Source organism: Lathyrus oleraceus, chromosome 2, assembly GCF_024323335.1.
Source record: "Lathyrus oleraceus cultivar Zhongwan6 chromosome 2, CAAS_Psat_ZW6_1.0, whole genome shotgun sequence".
Classification (NCBI taxonomy): domain Eukaryota; kingdom Viridiplantae; phylum Streptophyta; class Magnoliopsida; order Fabales; family Fabaceae; genus Lathyrus; species Lathyrus oleraceus.
Window position 1 is genome coordinate 281,886,917 of NC_066580.1, and position 18,246 is coordinate 281,905,162.

Below are 18,246 nucleotides of genomic sequence, written 5' to 3' on the forward strand. Positions count from 1 at the left end.
CGACAAAACTGCGGCTACAGTATTCGAGTTTATGCACATATGCTCGACCTTAAGGGCTAATGCATCCATTTTAGCTTGCATCATGTTTATAGAGCTTAGTTCATGCACTCCTCCTTGGGCTTCCTTCTTCTCAACTGTCGCTCGTTCGACTCCCCATGATTGATGGTTTTGAGCCATATCTTTGATGAGGGCACTAGCTTCAGGATAAGGTTTGTTCATCAGAGCACCGCCTGCGGCAGCGTCGATGGTCATCTTGGTGTTATAGTGAAGTCCATTATAGAAGGTTTGAATGATTAACCAATTTTCTAAACCTGATGTGGGCATGCTCGTAACAACTCTTTATATATCTCCCAAGCTTCGAACAACGATTCTCCTTGGTTTTGGGTAAATCTAGTTATATGGTTTCGAAGAACGGCGGTCTTACTCGGGGGAAAATATCTAGCAAGAAAAACTCTTCTAAGGTTATCCCAAGTCGTAATGGAATTGGGTGGAATGGAATCTAACCATGATAGGGCTTTATCTCTGAGAAAAAAAGGGAATAATCTTAAACGTATTGCCTCAGGAGAAGCTCCATTGGTTTTAAAAGTGTCTGCTAATTGAAGAAATATTTTTAAATGTTGGTTTGGGTTCTCAGTAGCGAAACCTGCTAATTGTCTCTGTTGCGCTAGTTGCAACAGGGATGGTTTAAGTTCAAAATTATTAGCTGGGATGGTTGGGTTTACTATACTAGAACTAGGTTCTTCATTTGATGGTTGAGCGAAATCCTTAAGAGGTCTTTGGTTTTGATCTGCGGCCATAGCTCTCTTAATTCTATGAAAGCATAAACGTGCGCGAGGGTAACGTTCAGGTTCCGCCAGAGGGTATACTAAGCTTAAACTTCCGGTGCTGCGAGTTCTTCGCATTGACCGGCTGGAAATAGCCTAAGTCTAAACGATATAACAACAGGAAAATGAAATTTGACAAAATTGGTCCCCGGCAACGGCGCCAAAAACTTGATGCGGTGTTTCGCAAGTATACGAACGCGTCAGAGTAATATAAAAGATTGTCGAAACCACAGAGACCAAGTGTCAATCTATCGTTATCTATTGTTATGGTGTTTATCAAAGGCAATCAAAATAGGTGTTTTTTTTTTAGTATGCAATGAAACGTAAAGTGTTGAATAAAGATTTATTAATAAAGACAGGGTCGAATGTAATTCACGTAATCAATTAATAATCCAAGTACTTACTAATAGAATTACTTATGGGAAATGTTTTCTACTTTGCAAAGAACTAATTTAACAGGAACTGTCGCTTTCGCGTATTCAGAACCGAGTTGTACTCCCTAATCAAACCCTCTTATTGTCACTTATAAAAAGGTGCGCATTGCGTTAGAGTAGTAAACCTATTTTTAAGAAATATAGTATCTTGACTAAGTTGAAAAGTATTATAAACTGGATTTCTTAACCAAAAGAGGTTCTCACGAACCAGACTCTAAACTTATAAACGCGTCCGAAAATAGTTTTAAAATCTCTTTTCTTCTTAAATTAAAAACTCCTAATGAACTAAACAAAGCGCTTTCGTTGTTTTTGAAATAGTTAAAAACAATTAAGTTTAGATAGACGTTGGACGGCTTTCGATCTTATCCAACGGAATTGAAGTGCGGGAAAACTTAAGTTGAAAGTCAAAATAGCCCTTAAGTGTTTCTAGGAACAATTGTATGGATTATCGGTTCAATTACAATCCTTACATTCTAACCTTATAAATTTATTTAGACATGGTAAAGTAAAAGTACATTAATTTAAATAAAAGTAGTGCGAGTGCGGAAAGTAAATAAAAGTAGTGCGAGTGCGGAAAGTAAATAAAAGTAAAGCGAGTGCGAGGAAATAAACAATTTAAAGCGAGTGTGAGGAAATAAATAATTTAAAGCGAGTGCGAGGAAATAAATAAAGTAAAGCGAGTACGAGAAATAAATAAAGTAAAGCGAGTGCGGGAAAATAAATAAAGTAAAGCGAGTGCGAGAAATAAATAAAGTAAAGCGAGTGCGGGAAATAAATAAAGTAAAGCGAGTACGGGAAAATAAATAAGATAAAGACAAGTAATAAAAACCTGCTCCAATCGGAGGGTTGAGTAAATTGCAAAGCGGAAATGAAAATGGTGGCAGGATTAACTTCCTTCCAAAGTGCTCCAAACTCAATTACTGACTCTATCACAGACTCGATTACCCAATTGTGGTAACACTCCAATGCGAAGCGATTACCACTTTAAAATACTGAATATATGCCAAAGTGAAACAAAGTTGCTCTGAGTTTGCCTCTGCTCTAAGTTTGGATGATTGTAAAAGTGTTTTCGAGTTTCTATTTATAACCAAGTAAAAAGATGGAAATGACAAGGATGCCCTTCAACTTGAAAATGGGAGGGAAAACTTTTCCTCTTGTGGCGCCCGCCACAAGGCCATGGCGCCCGCCACAAGGCCAATCTGAGGCGCCTTAGTGGAAGTAGTGGGGAACGTGGCAGTTGAGGGAAGTTGAGCTTGGACACGTCATGGCAGGGTCTGTGGCGCCAACCATGGGGTAGGCCACAAGTACAAAATGCTGAATTTTAGGGTTTTTGGCTCTTTTTCGCTCCTTTTCTCGATCGGGGCTCCGATAAAAGTAAAAACCTGAAAACAAAGGAAAACATAGCAATAACACAACAAAATAACAATAAAACAACTAGAATGCATGTGGAATCGGAGTCGAAAATACGGTAAATTTCAGTGTTATCAGTATGCAATGACATGTTCAAATATTTCCAGGAATCTAGAATTTCAGTTCGAGTTAATTAAGAAAAAGAAGATAAATAGTGAACACCGGTAAACAAATCATCATACTCATTAGATCTAAATAAAGTGTAATACAACTAGTTCCCGAAAAGAACAACTAGCCAAAGCTAACAGTATAAAACAAAGATGCCCCATCAACAACCCTGATGGTGATCACCATATGAGAAAGATAAAACAAAGTCTAAACTCACCAATCTATATAGGACATAGGCCCTCCATTATGTAAAAACTTCAAACTCCACTTCTGGGATTTCCTGAACAGCTTCCTTATTCCCTTTTGATCGCGCCTTAGAACAAGACTTTGAATAACCACATCCTTTTTGAAAATCACGCCATCCAAGTACTGACACTGCCCAATCAACTTCTCATACTCATTCCATTCCAGAAGCGAAATCTGTGTCGGATCATCATCTTTTCCCTCCAACTGAACTTTGAGACCTACCACCTCTTCTACAACTTTTCCTACCTTAATGTTACTTCCTTTAAGACGAGTCTCCACTCTTAGCCTTTGAATTTTCTCTTCTTCAAACTGGACATCTTTAGCTCGGAGTTGCTTCTCTAAATCTTCAATCTTGGATTTGTATATTTTCTCCATATTTGCTTTGGATGCTTTAAGAACTTCGTAATGTCGGTGCTTTCATTTGATCTTCTCTTTTGCTTCTTCAAGAACCTTCTTTTGAACTTCAACAGAAGCAGATGTGCTTCCTCTACCATCTTCAACCCTTGGTATCTTCTTAACTTTCACAACTTATCTCAGAAACTTCTTGAGCTAGTGGGACAATTGATCTTTTCCTTGACTGACCATGAGAAGCACCAACCCTAACTCTTCATTCTTTGCAAGTAGTCAGAGATTCTGAGCTAGAATCAGGTCGTAGGATCCCTTGGGCATGACACCTGGCTAATCAGACTCTTGTGGATACAAATGAGCTTCTAGAGGGAAAGGCCGGTGACGATCTTTGTTCCTTTCTACAATCCACTTAGCATAAGGTGAACAGATCACGTAATCTTTCTTCCCAAAATAAGTGCCTCCTTTTAGATGAATACTTACCCATGCTTTGGCATCTTTCTCCATCCATCCAATACTATCAAGCACATCATAACACAAGGATTATTTTCAAAGCATATCCTAACTGTCTTCGAGAATGACTTAGATTGTAGTTAATGCCACCCCTCATCCCCATGAGAGGCACATTAGGGAACCCTCCATAACTAAAAATTACTTCCTTGTTTTCCAGTTTTCTCAAACTATGTCTGTACCAGTCAATGTCTTTTGAGGTGAGTCCCATCAGCATTTGCGAATACTTCAAGGTGTCTTGGGTATCAACAAAAGCACATTGGCAAGGGAGATGACTTCTGAACCAATGGTATAACAATGGTGCACAAAAATGAACGACACCACCCTTCCTTTTGTAACTCCTGGAGTGTATGGAATGATAAATATCTCCTAGGAGAGTTGGCACATGATTCCTTTGGATGAAGATAGCGACAACATTCTCATCAAAAAACTTTACTTCATTAGGAAATAACACAATCCCATAAACACAACAATCTAGAACAACATTGAATTCCTTCCAATCTTTTTTGTTTGGCATACCATCAACTTCTTTCAACAGGAAACTTAAGTGATAACCACATACAATTCCCTTCTTCTTAAAGTTGGCCTTTACAACAAATTCACTCAAATAAAGAGCAACAACAAATTGAGCAACTTCAGGTTTCCTCATGAAAGTATGAAAGGGTACTTGGTGCAAGATAGGAATATCCAGGATACTGGAGTACTCTTCCAAAGTAGGAGCTAACAGATAATCCGGGAACATGAAACACCTCAAAGTGCAATCGTAAAACTACATCAAAGTATGAACCACATCCCTCTGTTAATCATTGAGAGGAGCTTCCAAGTAACCCAAAATTCTTCCATAATCCTTCTTTAAGTCATCAATATTGTCAAGGGGAGACCTTTTAGCTAGCTTGATAAGATCATCCAAAACTGGGCTTGGAAACTTGTAGATGATGTTGTATTTGTAGTTGGTCTTCTTGATAGTGTTCATCTTCAAAGATAGCTTAACAACATGATTCAAAGTTTTAGAAACCTGGAAATAAAAGAACTTGCGTGTCAAAATGATGTCAACAAATGCTTATGAATGCAATGGGATCAAGGTTTCCACAAGAACTGAGAAATTGTTATGCTATCAACAGAGTCGGGTCAAATGTAAAAGAATTGCTGTCATTTCTGATTCTGAGAAAACTGGGTATGATGAAGGCTTGTTTCCCTGTAAACCCCGTCCCAACTTACAGGTAGGTTCTAGTCTTAGACAGAAACAGGGGTTCCTAATGGTCACCAGAGTCGTGAGTCCTCTATGAGCAACACTTTGTCTGATGCACAAAGGGTGCAAGACAAAAGCATTCTCAATAAAACCTCGTCTGTGTGTGGTATCTCATGCTTTATCATATGTGTCAAGGGCCACAAGAGTTGACATCAGTATCAACTTTAATCCTATGTGTACATTATCCTGGGTAATGGGCCTTTTACCTCAATGTAACACCAACCCTCCAAAGAAACAACAACAGAGCAGCAACACAAAATAGTGAAACCAAAAATGAAAATACATGCAAACACCTAAATGAGTAATTTCAATAAAGCAAAATACAAACAACACCTAATGAAAAACAAACAAACAAGAGCTAGGACTGGCTTGCTTAGAAGGATTCCAACATCCCCACCAAAGTCCCCAGCGATCGCATCTCGGAGAAATGCGCACAGGAAAATAGAGTCGCCACCAATGTTATTAATCCCAAGAGAGGGAAAGGAAACACTAGGTAAACCTACAACAATATGAATCTAATGGCCTCGCAACCAAGAGATGGGTAAGGGAGTCAATTACACAAGGGAAAGGTATTAGCACCCCTCAAGTATGTAGTACTCTACAAGATCCACTCTTATTATTCTAATCAAATGGGTGTGTCAAATCTAAAACTAGGTTGCAAAGGGAATGCATGAGAATGCATTATTAATAAAGAAAAAGAAAAGGTTATTATTAATTCGCTCACTTAGGTTTTGCAAACCAATGCCTACGTATCAGAAAGAATTAGAGCACTGTAGTTCTTCTAAAAAACTTTGGTGTGTTGGCATTTTTTATGGGTAACAACCCTTATTGAAAATTTTCATAAGAAGATCCAAATGGCAAAAGGAGTTTTGATTTGTTGAATGTTTTTGTTGAAAATATACATAAGATGGTCCCCCAATAGTCTTAGAGTGTTTTGAAATTTGATTAAGAAAAAGATTTAGTTTTAGAATGGATGCAAAAGACAAATAAACTAACACAAGGGTAATTTCAATCCTACTTGTTTTCATGCAATGTGGACCTAAAGTTAGGATCAAGGGAAATTCTACCTGATGTTGTCATACATGGATACCAAACCTAAGGTCTATTAAGTTCAATCTTTACCAAGAAAGAACTAAATAATTATATGCAATCTCAAAAGGAAAGGACAAAGAAGAAAAGAAAAGAAATCAAGCGAACATCTCATGAGAAGTAATCACTTACTCAACAATTAGTCACTTTAAACAAAGTACCTAAAGCATACCTACTTAATCAAGGAATCACCAAAGAATAAAGAATACAATTAGGAAAGCACCTATGCAAGTAACAAACCAAGACCAAAGATAACACAGAGAGAACTTAAACAAGTAGCATTCATGTCATCAAGGAAAAATAAGAGAAGAGATGGCAATTCAACAATCACACATCAAATTAGAAGTAAACACTTATTCATACATAGGCACTTAATCAAGATACCTAAAGTAATGTCTACTTAAGCAAGCAATCATCAGAGACGAAATAACATGCAACTAGGTGAACACCTAATCAAGCAACAAGGTAGAAGGAAGGATGATAATTGAACAATCACACATCAAACCCTAAAGATAAATAGTCAAGGCATACAAGAGATGAACATCTCCTAACCTAAGAACTATCCTACTTGAACAAGTAAGGAAAGAAAGCTCTCAAACAAAGATTAAACAACCAAAAGAGCATGCCATCAAACAAACAAGAGGTAACTGAAAGACCCCAATTTTGACCCTAAGATCCCTCATGCAATTTCATCATAAGCATTAGCATTGGGATCATACCTTGGCATCCTCCTTACCCCTCTTTCATTGGGTTTATTTTGGGAAAGATCACCAAGCACTTAATGATTGTATCATAATTGTATTTTATCATTTTTACTAACCCAAATACCAAAAATATGTCTTTGTATTTGCCTAACTCTTTTGTAGGTAGGGCATGATCCCATTGATCTATCAAGTTCACATATAGGGTTTGAGACCCTCATGAACAAAGAACACAATCATGGATTGATACAAGAATGGTCACAAGCATCATATATTAGTCCCAATGATATCTACATTGCTCAATTTTTATGAGATGAAAGATTTCCAAGTTTAACAATAAAATTCAATGTGTATACTTCAACTTTGATGTTTGGAGTGAGAGCTAATTCAACTTTTATGAGCATGTGATATGAGGTTACATTATAGGTCATTTTTTACCTATACCATTGAACAAGTGATTTTTCCAAACTTCAAAAATGCATAACTCTATCATTTCAAATCCAAATGACATGAATGTTTTGACCATTTTGGAGTTATTTTAAAGACCTACAACTTTGATGAAGACACTTTTCTCATTTGAAGCTCACATAAAAAGTTAAGCAAGGTGGAATATTAAGATATATGGCTTGACACTTAGAAACATTTTCAATATGTTGAAATTTCCAAATTTCCACCTCAAAATTCATCATGATACAAGCTTTAAATGGAAATGTGTTAAACATGAAAGTTGTTCCTCTTGATCTAACCTTTCCAAAAAGTCTAAGTTCATCCATTTTGGACTAGAATTGAATAGGCTGCACATCGCATGAACATTGCATCATCATTTGGAAAAGATCAAACTTCAAGTTTCCATGTACACTTGCCTTGCAATCCAAGTTGATTTTAGACTCTCTTACACTCATTTGTGGACCTAAATCAATGATCTCATGGGCTTGTACACGCCCATGCACCCATGCATCACTCATTGCCAATTTTGGAAAGTGATTTGGAAGGTGCAAATATCACATGATCCAGCTATAAATACAGCTCCATATGCTCAGAATTCAACAGACATTCGCGCCAACTTTGATCCTAAACCCCTAACCCTTCCATTTGAGAGGATAATCCTGAGAATCTCATCTTGAAATTGAGTTTGAATCTCACTGTTTTGAGATTCAAAACCCCAGGGATCCAAGACCTTTTATGCATTTCATTCTACTTCTACAAGCATTCTGAGTGAGATCAAGCACAAGCCAAGGAAAGAATAGTTGAATCCAGACCTGCATTGAAGGTATTTTCCAGAAAATTTCATCTCTTCGATTCTCTCTCAATCTTGCTCAATTCTCTTGATTTTTTTGTTGTCTGAAGTCCTACCAATGTAGGCAAGAAGATTGAGTTGCTTAGAGGTCAAATCGAAGCAACTCAGTTGGCATACCTCAAAATTCAACTCCTCATATCTTTCTATATGTGAGGAGTTAGTAAAAATTAAGGTCAGATTCGTGCTCTATGCTATTTTTTCTTTCAGATCATGTCCTCCTTTTTCATTTTTTTGATGGTGATGAGTGAACCGGTCCGACCAGGTTCACCAGAGAAGATGATCGGCCTTTGGACGCCGGTGATGTGTTGGCACGGTTCAGTATGGATGATATTAACTTGGTAAAAGTACTCCTTTGATCAATTTGAGTTTTCATTTATTCCCCTCCCTCCTCATCTCACTCCCCTTCTATATGCATTCATCTCATTTGGCCTATGATATCTCAAAGTCCTAAAGCTAGTTGATGAAAAATTAACATGAGTATGGATGAGATTAGGCCATATCTTTTGCATATCCTTTTTGTGTGTGGTATTTTTCATGAGCATAGTCCAGAATACTATGTCTCTAACATGCATTAACACCAAAATTCTATTGCCCGATCTCAAATAGTTGTGACTTCTACATAAGTCCAATTACGATTGCTTAACATAGCGCTAAATTTGTGACACAAAAGGCATAGCATTCTAGTTCGTGAGATTGTAAGTATCCCCTCTTTCATGGTATTATGTGGAAACTTGGCCTTTTTTCCTTCCTTTGGAAGATGTCTTGGCTCAAGGATCCATGCTTGTGATAAGTGGGTTGAGTGTTCTCCAAAGAATGTCTACAGAAATGAAAAGCAAAAACAAAACAATACTAACTTCTAACATATTAACAACTAAATTTTAATTTCAAGCCATTTACTTTAATGTCATTTAATTCTAGCTTTTATACATTTTTCCATTGTTCATATCATTCTAATTGTTTATGTTAATGCAATTTTCACTTTGTCCACTTGGACCATATTGTGTGATATTCCTTGTGTGTATATACTTTGCTTGTTTGTGTGGTCTTTGACCATTAATGTACATAATAACAACAAAAACCCTAAAAAACGTTTGGGTGGACTGTTGGCTTGATCTTGGAGTAATGGACTTAGAATTTAGGCAACATTCCTATGCTAAAGGACTTCGCCAATGCCAACTTGTTGAGAAACCAAGTGCTTGCAATTTGAAACTTCATCTAATACATCTTTCAAGATCCCTTTGAGTTCCTCTGCAACATGATCATTGTAAAGCTGTTATTTTGAACCTGTGACTTGTGGACTTCATCTGTTATATGGGCTATTTTGAAGAAGATCATGGAATGGATAAGCTTGGATGTGGCTATCTTTATTTGATGCCTTTGCTCTTCAAGATAATATAATTGTGCATTTGTGTGTTGCTTGATTCTAAAAGTCCAAGGGAGTTCTGGGTTTCTATTGACATTCTTGTCTATTGGATTGCTACCCATTTGGTCAAATCTTTTCAACTCTTATCTTTTAATTTTGTGCATAGGATTAGTCCCTTCATCTTCTCCCCTTTTCTTTAACTTCAAAATCTCTCCCTCCTTTTTCAAAATCTTCTTTGATTGAACTTATTTTATTCTAAAACTTTGACCACTTTGCAAAAAGACAGAAACATTGGCCTTATGTCATTGTATTTTCAAACTTCTTTTCTTAAATCAAACTTGTAAATAAACTTAACCATACTTGACTTAAACTTTCAAAAATCCAAAAAGAACTAACTCATTCAAACCATTTTTAGGCCTTTGTGCCTTTCAAACTTAATTTTTGTTAAAAACAATGCATCCATTTTGAAACTTGTATCACGAACTACGAGGTTTTGATACCTCATTTTTATGTTGGTACGTAGGCACAAGACCGAAGGTCTTGCCAAACACAAAAATATAATTAATGAATTTATTTCTCATCCCCCCATTCTATTTGTTTGTAAACATCATTTTGTACCAAATACATATGCACACAAAAAGGGCTCCCTAGGAGTACCTAGGACACTTTGGGTGCTAACACCTTCCCTCTGTGTAACCAACCCCCTTACCTATAATCTCTGACATTTTATTAGTTTTGATTTGAAAACTTCTTACTTTTGGTTTTTGTTCGTACTTTTTCCCTTTTCCCTTGGAAACAATAAAAGCGCGGTGGCAACTCTTGTTATTTGATCTCTAGCTTATCCATAGCTTGATGATCATGAATTTACCGCTACAAAAATTATGTGGCGACTCTGCTGGGAGTAGTCTCCAATGGGTTTAGCCTATTTTTTGTGTGTATATATTTGTATATATGTGATGTTTGTATATATCTATGTGTGATATAATCTGCTTGTTATGCTTGGTGATCTCTGAGTGGTGAGACAAGTTCTAACCCGAACTTGAGTGCAATTAAGATAGGAGGATGGTATAGTCATGTTCAACTTGTGTGGAGTAGTCCTTAACAAGTTGGCTTGAGATCCATCTGCTCAGTGGAGACTCTTTTGGATTTGGAAATGTCACACAAGTATTTGTGGTTAGGCATTACTATCTCTAATTTGGGTCTGAGAAGTTGAGGACTGTATAACATTTACCCCCTCTTGGCCTATTTAGGACGTAGTGCGGAAACTGTTCAAGTGTAGACTTGATAACAGTTGTTACGCGATACTACACTCAGACGAGTTTCTCTTGAGAATATAATGGGTCGATCAGTCAGTCATCTTAACCTGTAATATTCGATAGATGGAATTAAGACTCTAGGAACTTTTTTTTAGAACATGATCTACAAATTTTATCCTTAGTTCACTCCTTTGGGATGGTTCTTACCCCGACTCCATGCTCGTGACTTGCAACAAACCCTTGATTCTTGGTTGATCCAATCAAATCTTGTCAATATCAATGGAACTTGGATGTTGATAAGGTGTAAACCATAATCCACCAAAATGGATGATTGATCTTGACAATGACTTGATTCATCCCTTGACCTTTGTTTGCCTTGTGTGTGATCCCTTATTTGTGATTGTTGCATTCATGAATTCATGCGCATCATAACATTCATCACATGAAAATTTCAAAGAACTGAGGTATTATTTGCAAATATTTTCAGACCATGGCTTATGGACGAAGGAACACTAAGAAGTACAGTTTCAGATGTCCCGAACTGAAAGAGTTAAGGAAGCTAGCATCTTTAGTATTAGATCCTTTGGACTTCAAACAACGTCATGGGAAGCTTTTGTCCATCTTGTTTGCTGATGTGGTTGAAGGACTTCTGAGTGTGTTAGTGCGGTTCTATGATCCTCTCTACCGTTGTTTCACTTTCCCATATTTTCAGCTTGTGCCTACCTTGGAGGAGTATTCTCATCTTTTGGGGATACCTGTTTCTAATAGAGTACCTTTTATTGGATTGGAGGAGATTCCCCGATCTAGTATTATTATTGAAGCTCTTCACTTGAAGAAGTCTGAGATAGAGGCTCATTGGGTGAAGAAAGGAGGGTTATTTGGGTTGCCATATGATTTCCTCATCAAGGAAGCTACTGCTTTTCCTCAAGCCGGTAGTGTGGATGCTTTTGAAGTTATCTTTGTGTTGCTCGTCTATGGATTAGCTTTGTTCCCTAACATTGACGGTTTTGTTGATGTTAACGCCATTAGACTTTTCTTAATTGGGAATCTTGTGCCTACTTTGTTCGGTGATATGTATTTCTCTTTGCATCTAAGGAATTCTAAGGGTGGTGGGACTATTGTATGTTGCATTCCTCTTCTGTACAAGTGGTTTATTATTGTCGCACTTGCCTCAGACACCTGCTTTTGTGGAGAACAAACAATGACTAAGGTGGTCTCAGAGACTTATGTATCTCACTAATGATGATATAGTTTGGTATGATCCGTCTTTAAGAAGTTTGGAGATTATTGATAGTTGTGGTGAATTCTCTAATGTGCCTCGCATTGGTACACAAGGAGGAATCAACTACAACCTTGTTTTGGCTCGTCGTCAACTTGGGTTCCCCTTGAGAGACAAGCCTAATAACACTTTGTTAGAAGGTATTTTCTATCAAGAGGGTAAAGATGCCCAACATTTGAAGTAGAAGATTGTGCATGCTTGGCATAATGTTCATAGGAAAGGAAGATCCGAGCTTGGTCCATGCAATTGTGTAGCTTTGGAAGCCTACACTCTTTGGGTGAAGAAGAGAGCTTTGGAGTTGAAGATGCCTTATCCTTGTGAAACACCTATGTCTATGGTTGTGGTTGAGCCATTAACTCTCCCTAACCAAGATGTAGAGGAGTTGGAAGACGCTTTCGTCAAGATGAAGCAAGAGAAGGACATGTGGGAAGAGCATTTTCGTGCTTTTAGCAAGAAGCATGAAGAATTGCAGTTGGAGTCTAAGGACAAAGATGCGCTTATTGAGCTACTTGAAGACCGAGTGACGAAGAGACAGAGAAAGCTAGAGGTTCCATCTTCTAGCATACCGCAACCTTCCATTGCTTGGAAGAAGATTATTGATAAGCTTGTCCTCGAGAAGACTCAGATGGAGGCTTTTTTTGAGACCGAGAATCATCGCATTCGAAGGAAGTACGCGCCTACAGCCAGATATGCTGACATTGTTGTTAGGGATCCTTAGGATGACTAGTCTCCTTTTCTCTTGTATTTTTATTTTGGTTTCTGAAATTGTACTCAGTGTAATCCTTCCAATTTATATAAATAAAAAGAGGTTTTCGGTCATATAAAATTGTTTCAATTGCTATTTAAATATATATATTTCCAAATGATATAGTAAGTTCCTTGAAAATAAAAATAATCAAGCATTGCATTTTATGCATCATTTGCATAAGCAGGTTTTCGCCAGATGTCTTATTGGTGTTTCTTCTGTACTTCAGCCAAGCTGACTCGCCGGTACAATACCTGAGTCAATCATCTCAGAATCATGGAACATCTAGAGTAAGAGAATAGAGAATTGAAGGATGAGATTTCATGCCTGACTGCCATGATGGAGTCAGTTGTTGCTGCTCAAAGTCAATCTTCTCCAACACCTGCAACTCCTCCTGCGAGGACTGTTATTTCAGAGGTGGCTACCTCTACCATACCTGATATTGCCGCCCATTTCACGCCAACTATACCTACCGGATTCCCATGGGAAATTTCGTCCAACTTTGTTCCCGAAGGCTTTGCGCCTACCTTTGCTTCCATGCCGGCATCTGGCCCGGTCATGTCCGTGCCACCTCCCATTGTGCACACCTTACCTCGCGTAGAGGACACCATCTATCACTCCGAGTCGTCTGAGGGTTCGGATGTCTACGAGAAAATGGATGAAATGAAGGATCAGTTTCTTGAGTTGCGCAAGGAATTGAAGACGCTGAGAGGTAAGGATTTGTTTGGGAAAGGTGTTGTTGAGTTGTGTTTAGTGCCCAACGTCAAGATCCCGGTGAAGTTCAAAGTGCCTAACTTTGAAAAATATAAGGGGACTCTTGTCCGCTCAGTCATCTTGCTATGTATGCTCGTAAGATGTCCACTCAGACCGACAATGATCAATTGCTTATTCACTACTTCCAAGATAGTCTGACTGGTGTTGCGCTCCGTTGGTACATGGGATTGGACAGTGTCGGCATTCACACTTCCAATGACTTAGGGGAGGCTTTTGTCAAGCAGTATAAGTACAATGTGGACATGGCGCCTGATAGAGACCAGTTGAGGTCTATGTCTCAGAAGGACAAAGAGACATTTAAGGAGTACGCGCAGATATTGAGGGAATTGGCTGCCCATATCACTCCTCCTTTGGAGGAAAAAGAGATGACAAAGATCTTCTTGAAAACTATGAGTTCATTTTACTATGAACGAATGATTGCTAGTGCCCCTAGTGACTTTATCAAGATGGTGAATATGGGGATGAGGCTTGAGGAAGGGGTCCGAGAAGGACGTTTGTCAAAAGATGAGGCATCAACAAGCAAGAGATATGGTAGCAATTTCGGTAAGAAGAAGGACAATAAAGTGAATGCAATTTCTAGTGGGAGGTAGAGGAGGCCTCAGATCAGAAGGAATCCACCATCCCGTCAACATCATCATCATCAAGTATCTTCCGTTATCTCAGTATTATCTAATCAACAAACAACACCCATTCAACAACAACAACGTCAACAGCAACAACCGCAACAATGAACGAACACCTATAACAACAACAATACTAACAACAATCATCATTAACAACACTTGAGAGGAAGAAGATCTCTTTCGACCGGATTCCTATGTCTTATGCAGAACTCTATCCATCCTTGGTTCTCAAGAACCTGATCCAACAAAGAAACCCGCCAGAGCCACTTCCTTGGTGGTATAAGCCTGAGCTACGTTGTGCTTTTCATCAAGGAGCACCCGGACATGATATTGAAAATTTTTATCCGCTCAAGTATGAGGTTCATAAACTGATGAAGAGTGGTATGGTGTCCTTCGAGGACCGTGCGCCGAATGTGAAAGTGAATCCATTTCCCGCTCATGGGAACTCTTCTATGAATATGGTGGATGGTTGTCCTGGCGAGTTTAAAGTTTTTGATGTGCGGTTTATCCGAAGATCCTTGGTGCAGATGCATAAGGATGTTGGTATGGTAAGTGAATGTGAGCACGACCATGATGGTTGTGTTGTTTGTAGTGTTAACACGAGGGGTTGTGAAGTTGTGAAAAAAGACATCCAACGACTGATGGATGAAGGCATGATTCAAATTGTTCAATCCTGTCATGTAGATGACGATGTTAATGTCATAGTGCCTATTTTCAAGCAGCCTGAGAAGTTGGTAATCCAGTATGATTCCAGGAACAGGAAAAGTCAAAGATCAGTATCGCTGTTGGTAATACGGTTAGTGGGCCTAGTCCCGTATTCATCTGATAAAGTTGTTCTATATCAGTATAATGCTACAATGATGAAGGATGGTCAAAAGGTCTCGTTACCTACGACTAGTTCAGTAGTGAGCATTGTTGATGTTACTCAAGTGACCCGCAGTGGTCGAGTGTTTGGGTCGGTGTTTGATAACGCGAAAACACATCAGATAATTGCCTTGATTTACACTCAAAGATCATACCATTTTAATTAATATCCCGATTATTCTGCAATTATTTGAGTTGTTTTTGCAGGTATTTAAATCTCGAAACATTAATGAGCAAAATGAAGAAAAGGAAGAAAAAGAAGAAGAAACAGATGAGAAAGCACAGAAAAAAGCAGAAAACCATAATGCAGAATTTGTTGATGTGACAACCATCACAGATTTATGACGACCCTCACGACCCAGCCTGTGACGACCGTCACAGGCCCATGACGAGCGTCACGCGGACAGAATATGCGCTTTGAAACAGTTAACCACAGGCACCCAAACGTGCCTAAATTTCCTCCAACAACATGACTCCCCCAGATTCCTCATTCAAACCAAGTCTTCCTTAAATATCTCAACCACCAAGACCTAAAGGAGCACTATATAAAGGACCAAAGTGGGAAAAATTTGGGACGCCTACATTTACACTTACGCTCTGCAATTAATTTTTACAGCTTTCTAGCTTTTTAGTTTATTTTCTTTTCAGCAACTTTGTTTCCGTTGCCTTAATTCATTCGCCATTCTTTTTAGAATTTCCCTTTTTCTCTTTTCCTTCCCGTTTTCCAGTTAGCCATAGTAGCAGTTTCCTACACTCGGGAACTACTACACTTTATTTAATTTTAGTAAACAATTTGTATTGAAGAAGCAGAAGCCTACCGACATGTGGAGGACTTCTCAAGTGCTCTGAGATTCGCTATACTCTGTTACTTCGATTGTTAGGTTTTTATTGAATTATTATTACTATTGCCCAATTATTATTATAATTATGTTTGCCGCAATGTTGATCTGTTTATGCTCTGTGTTTGCCTCATTTAACATGTCCGGCTAAATTACCGGTATCAGTATGTAGCAATTTACTTTGATGGGATTTAATAATAATCGGTGAAAACTCTTTTTCTCAAACAATCTTTTTGGCTGAAGTTTTTAATTTAAATTTAATTAACTTTATCACAAAAGCGTGAAAAACTATTTAATACGGTTTTGCCACGAGAGTGGGAAATTAACTAAGGTGAGAACCAACAATCGCGAGAGCGTGAGGCTCGAGCTGGATAGTAAAAATTAGGCATTGAGTTTAAAAACAGTGAGAGCACTTTAAAAGCAATTAGAACTTATTTATTTTCAAAAAGTAATTTTAACTTCAAATGGGACAGCGAGAGCGTACATTCTGGTTTTGAGCTATAGGCCGAATCAACAATCATGAGAGTGTGAGATAAAGCTTTTTAAATAAATATTTTCTACTTAGAGATATTTGGCATTTAAACTATTCATCGGTGACTTATCGAATCCCTGACAATTAATGCGTTGCATACTGATTCCTTCCAAATATTCTTTCTTAAAACTAAGTTTCCCCTAGATTTACTATTTTGCCCATGAACTTCTACTAATCAATTCCCTTAGCTAAACATAGTGACGTTAGTAATACTAGTTTGACCATAGGTCTCTGTGGGATCGATATCTTTTAAAACTAAAGCGACTTGACTGTGCACTTGCAGTCAAGTACCCGATAGACTATATTTTATATATAGTCACGACAAGCATCAAGTTTTTGGCGCCGTTGTCGGGGACCTGTTTTAGTCGAATAGTGCGATTCTTTCGTTGCACGATATAGACTAAGGTAAAAATAAAAACTAATTTACTCTCCCTTATTTCCCTAATTGTATGCCAAGTACTCGCTCACAAGGCGATAACTTAGCACCACCAGTCCCAAAATTAGAGCGTTTCTTATACGTAAGACGTCGAATACACGAATATCAACAAAAGTACAATATTCCCGATATCTTCTCTCCTCCTAAACCAGAAGAAAAACCAACCATGACTAAAGAAGGACCACAAAATCGTCCTCTTAAATTCTACGCTACCCCGTCCCAACAAGAACCTCACAACAGCATTGTTGCCCCAGCTATCAATCGAAACGATTTCGAGCTGAAACCCTCACTATTATCAGTCGTCCAACAACATCAATTTGCTGGAAATCCTACGGACGATCATAATGAACACCTGACCAAGTTTATGTAGTACGCAGATACGGTAAAGGCGAATGGTGTATCTCAAAATATGATAAGATTGCGCCTCTTTTCTTTCTCACTAAGAGACAGAGCTTGGGCTTGGTTGCAATCCTTTCCATCCAAATCAGTTATAACATGGGAAGAACTGAAGACCGTTTTCTTGTCCCGATATTTTCCGCCGAGCAAAACTGCTATGCTGAGAGCTCAAATCAACGGATTGAGGCAAAAAGATGTTGAATCTCTCTACGAAGCGTGGGAGAGATACAAGGACATGATGAGGAAATGTCCACATCACGGTGTCGAAGACTGGGTGATCATTCACACATTTTACAATGGGCTTCTGTATAACACAAGACTGATAGTAGACGCTGCCGCGGGCGGTGCACTTATGGATAAGCCATACAACGAAGCCTATCAACTCATTGAAAACATGGCCCAGAACCATTGCCAATGGGGAGGTGAAAGAACTCCAGTGGAAAAATCCCAGACAAAGGGTGGAATATACGAAATCATTAGCCTTGACCATGTTCATGCAAAGGTGGATGCCCTTGTTCAAAAATTAGATAACTTGACCATACCAACCGCAGCCACCGTGGTTGCTGTAACTCCAAACTATGAGTTATGTGGAAACCCTAGACACACTGCACAAGAATGTCAAATATTAGCAGGAGTCCCAACCGATCAAGTGAATTACACACAAGGAAATCCCTATTCAAATACCTACAACCCAGGTTGGAAAAACCATCCTAATTTCTCGTATAAGAATAACAATGCCATGTATGCACCTGGCCAAGCACCAGCTATTCCGCCTGGATATCAAAATCCAACTAATAATGCTCCTAACATGCCTAGGAAGTCAAATCTTGAATTAATGATGGAAAGCTTCATAGTTACCCAAGCTCAGACAAACAAAGACTTCTTGAACCAAAACATACATACTAGCGAGCAACTTAAACAACTAG

The 18,246-nt window shown here is 38.4% G+C and overlaps 2 non-coding genes across 2 annotated transcripts; one reads left to right on the forward strand and one right to left on the reverse strand.

Moving 5' to 3' along the window:
• Positions 1–307: 307 nt before the first annotated feature.
• LOC127124640 (small nucleolar RNA R71) lies at positions 308–413 on the forward strand. The gene has a single exon (XR_007804109.1). It is a non-coding gene; the product is annotated as a small nucleolar RNA R71 (small nucleolar RNA).
• A 17,064-nt stretch (positions 414–17,477) lies between these two features.
• LOC127124954 (small nucleolar RNA R71) lies at positions 17,478–17,584 on the reverse strand. The gene has a single exon (XR_007804425.1). It is a non-coding gene; the product is annotated as a small nucleolar RNA R71 (small nucleolar RNA).
• Between the last annotated feature and the right edge of the window lie 662 nt (positions 17,585–18,246).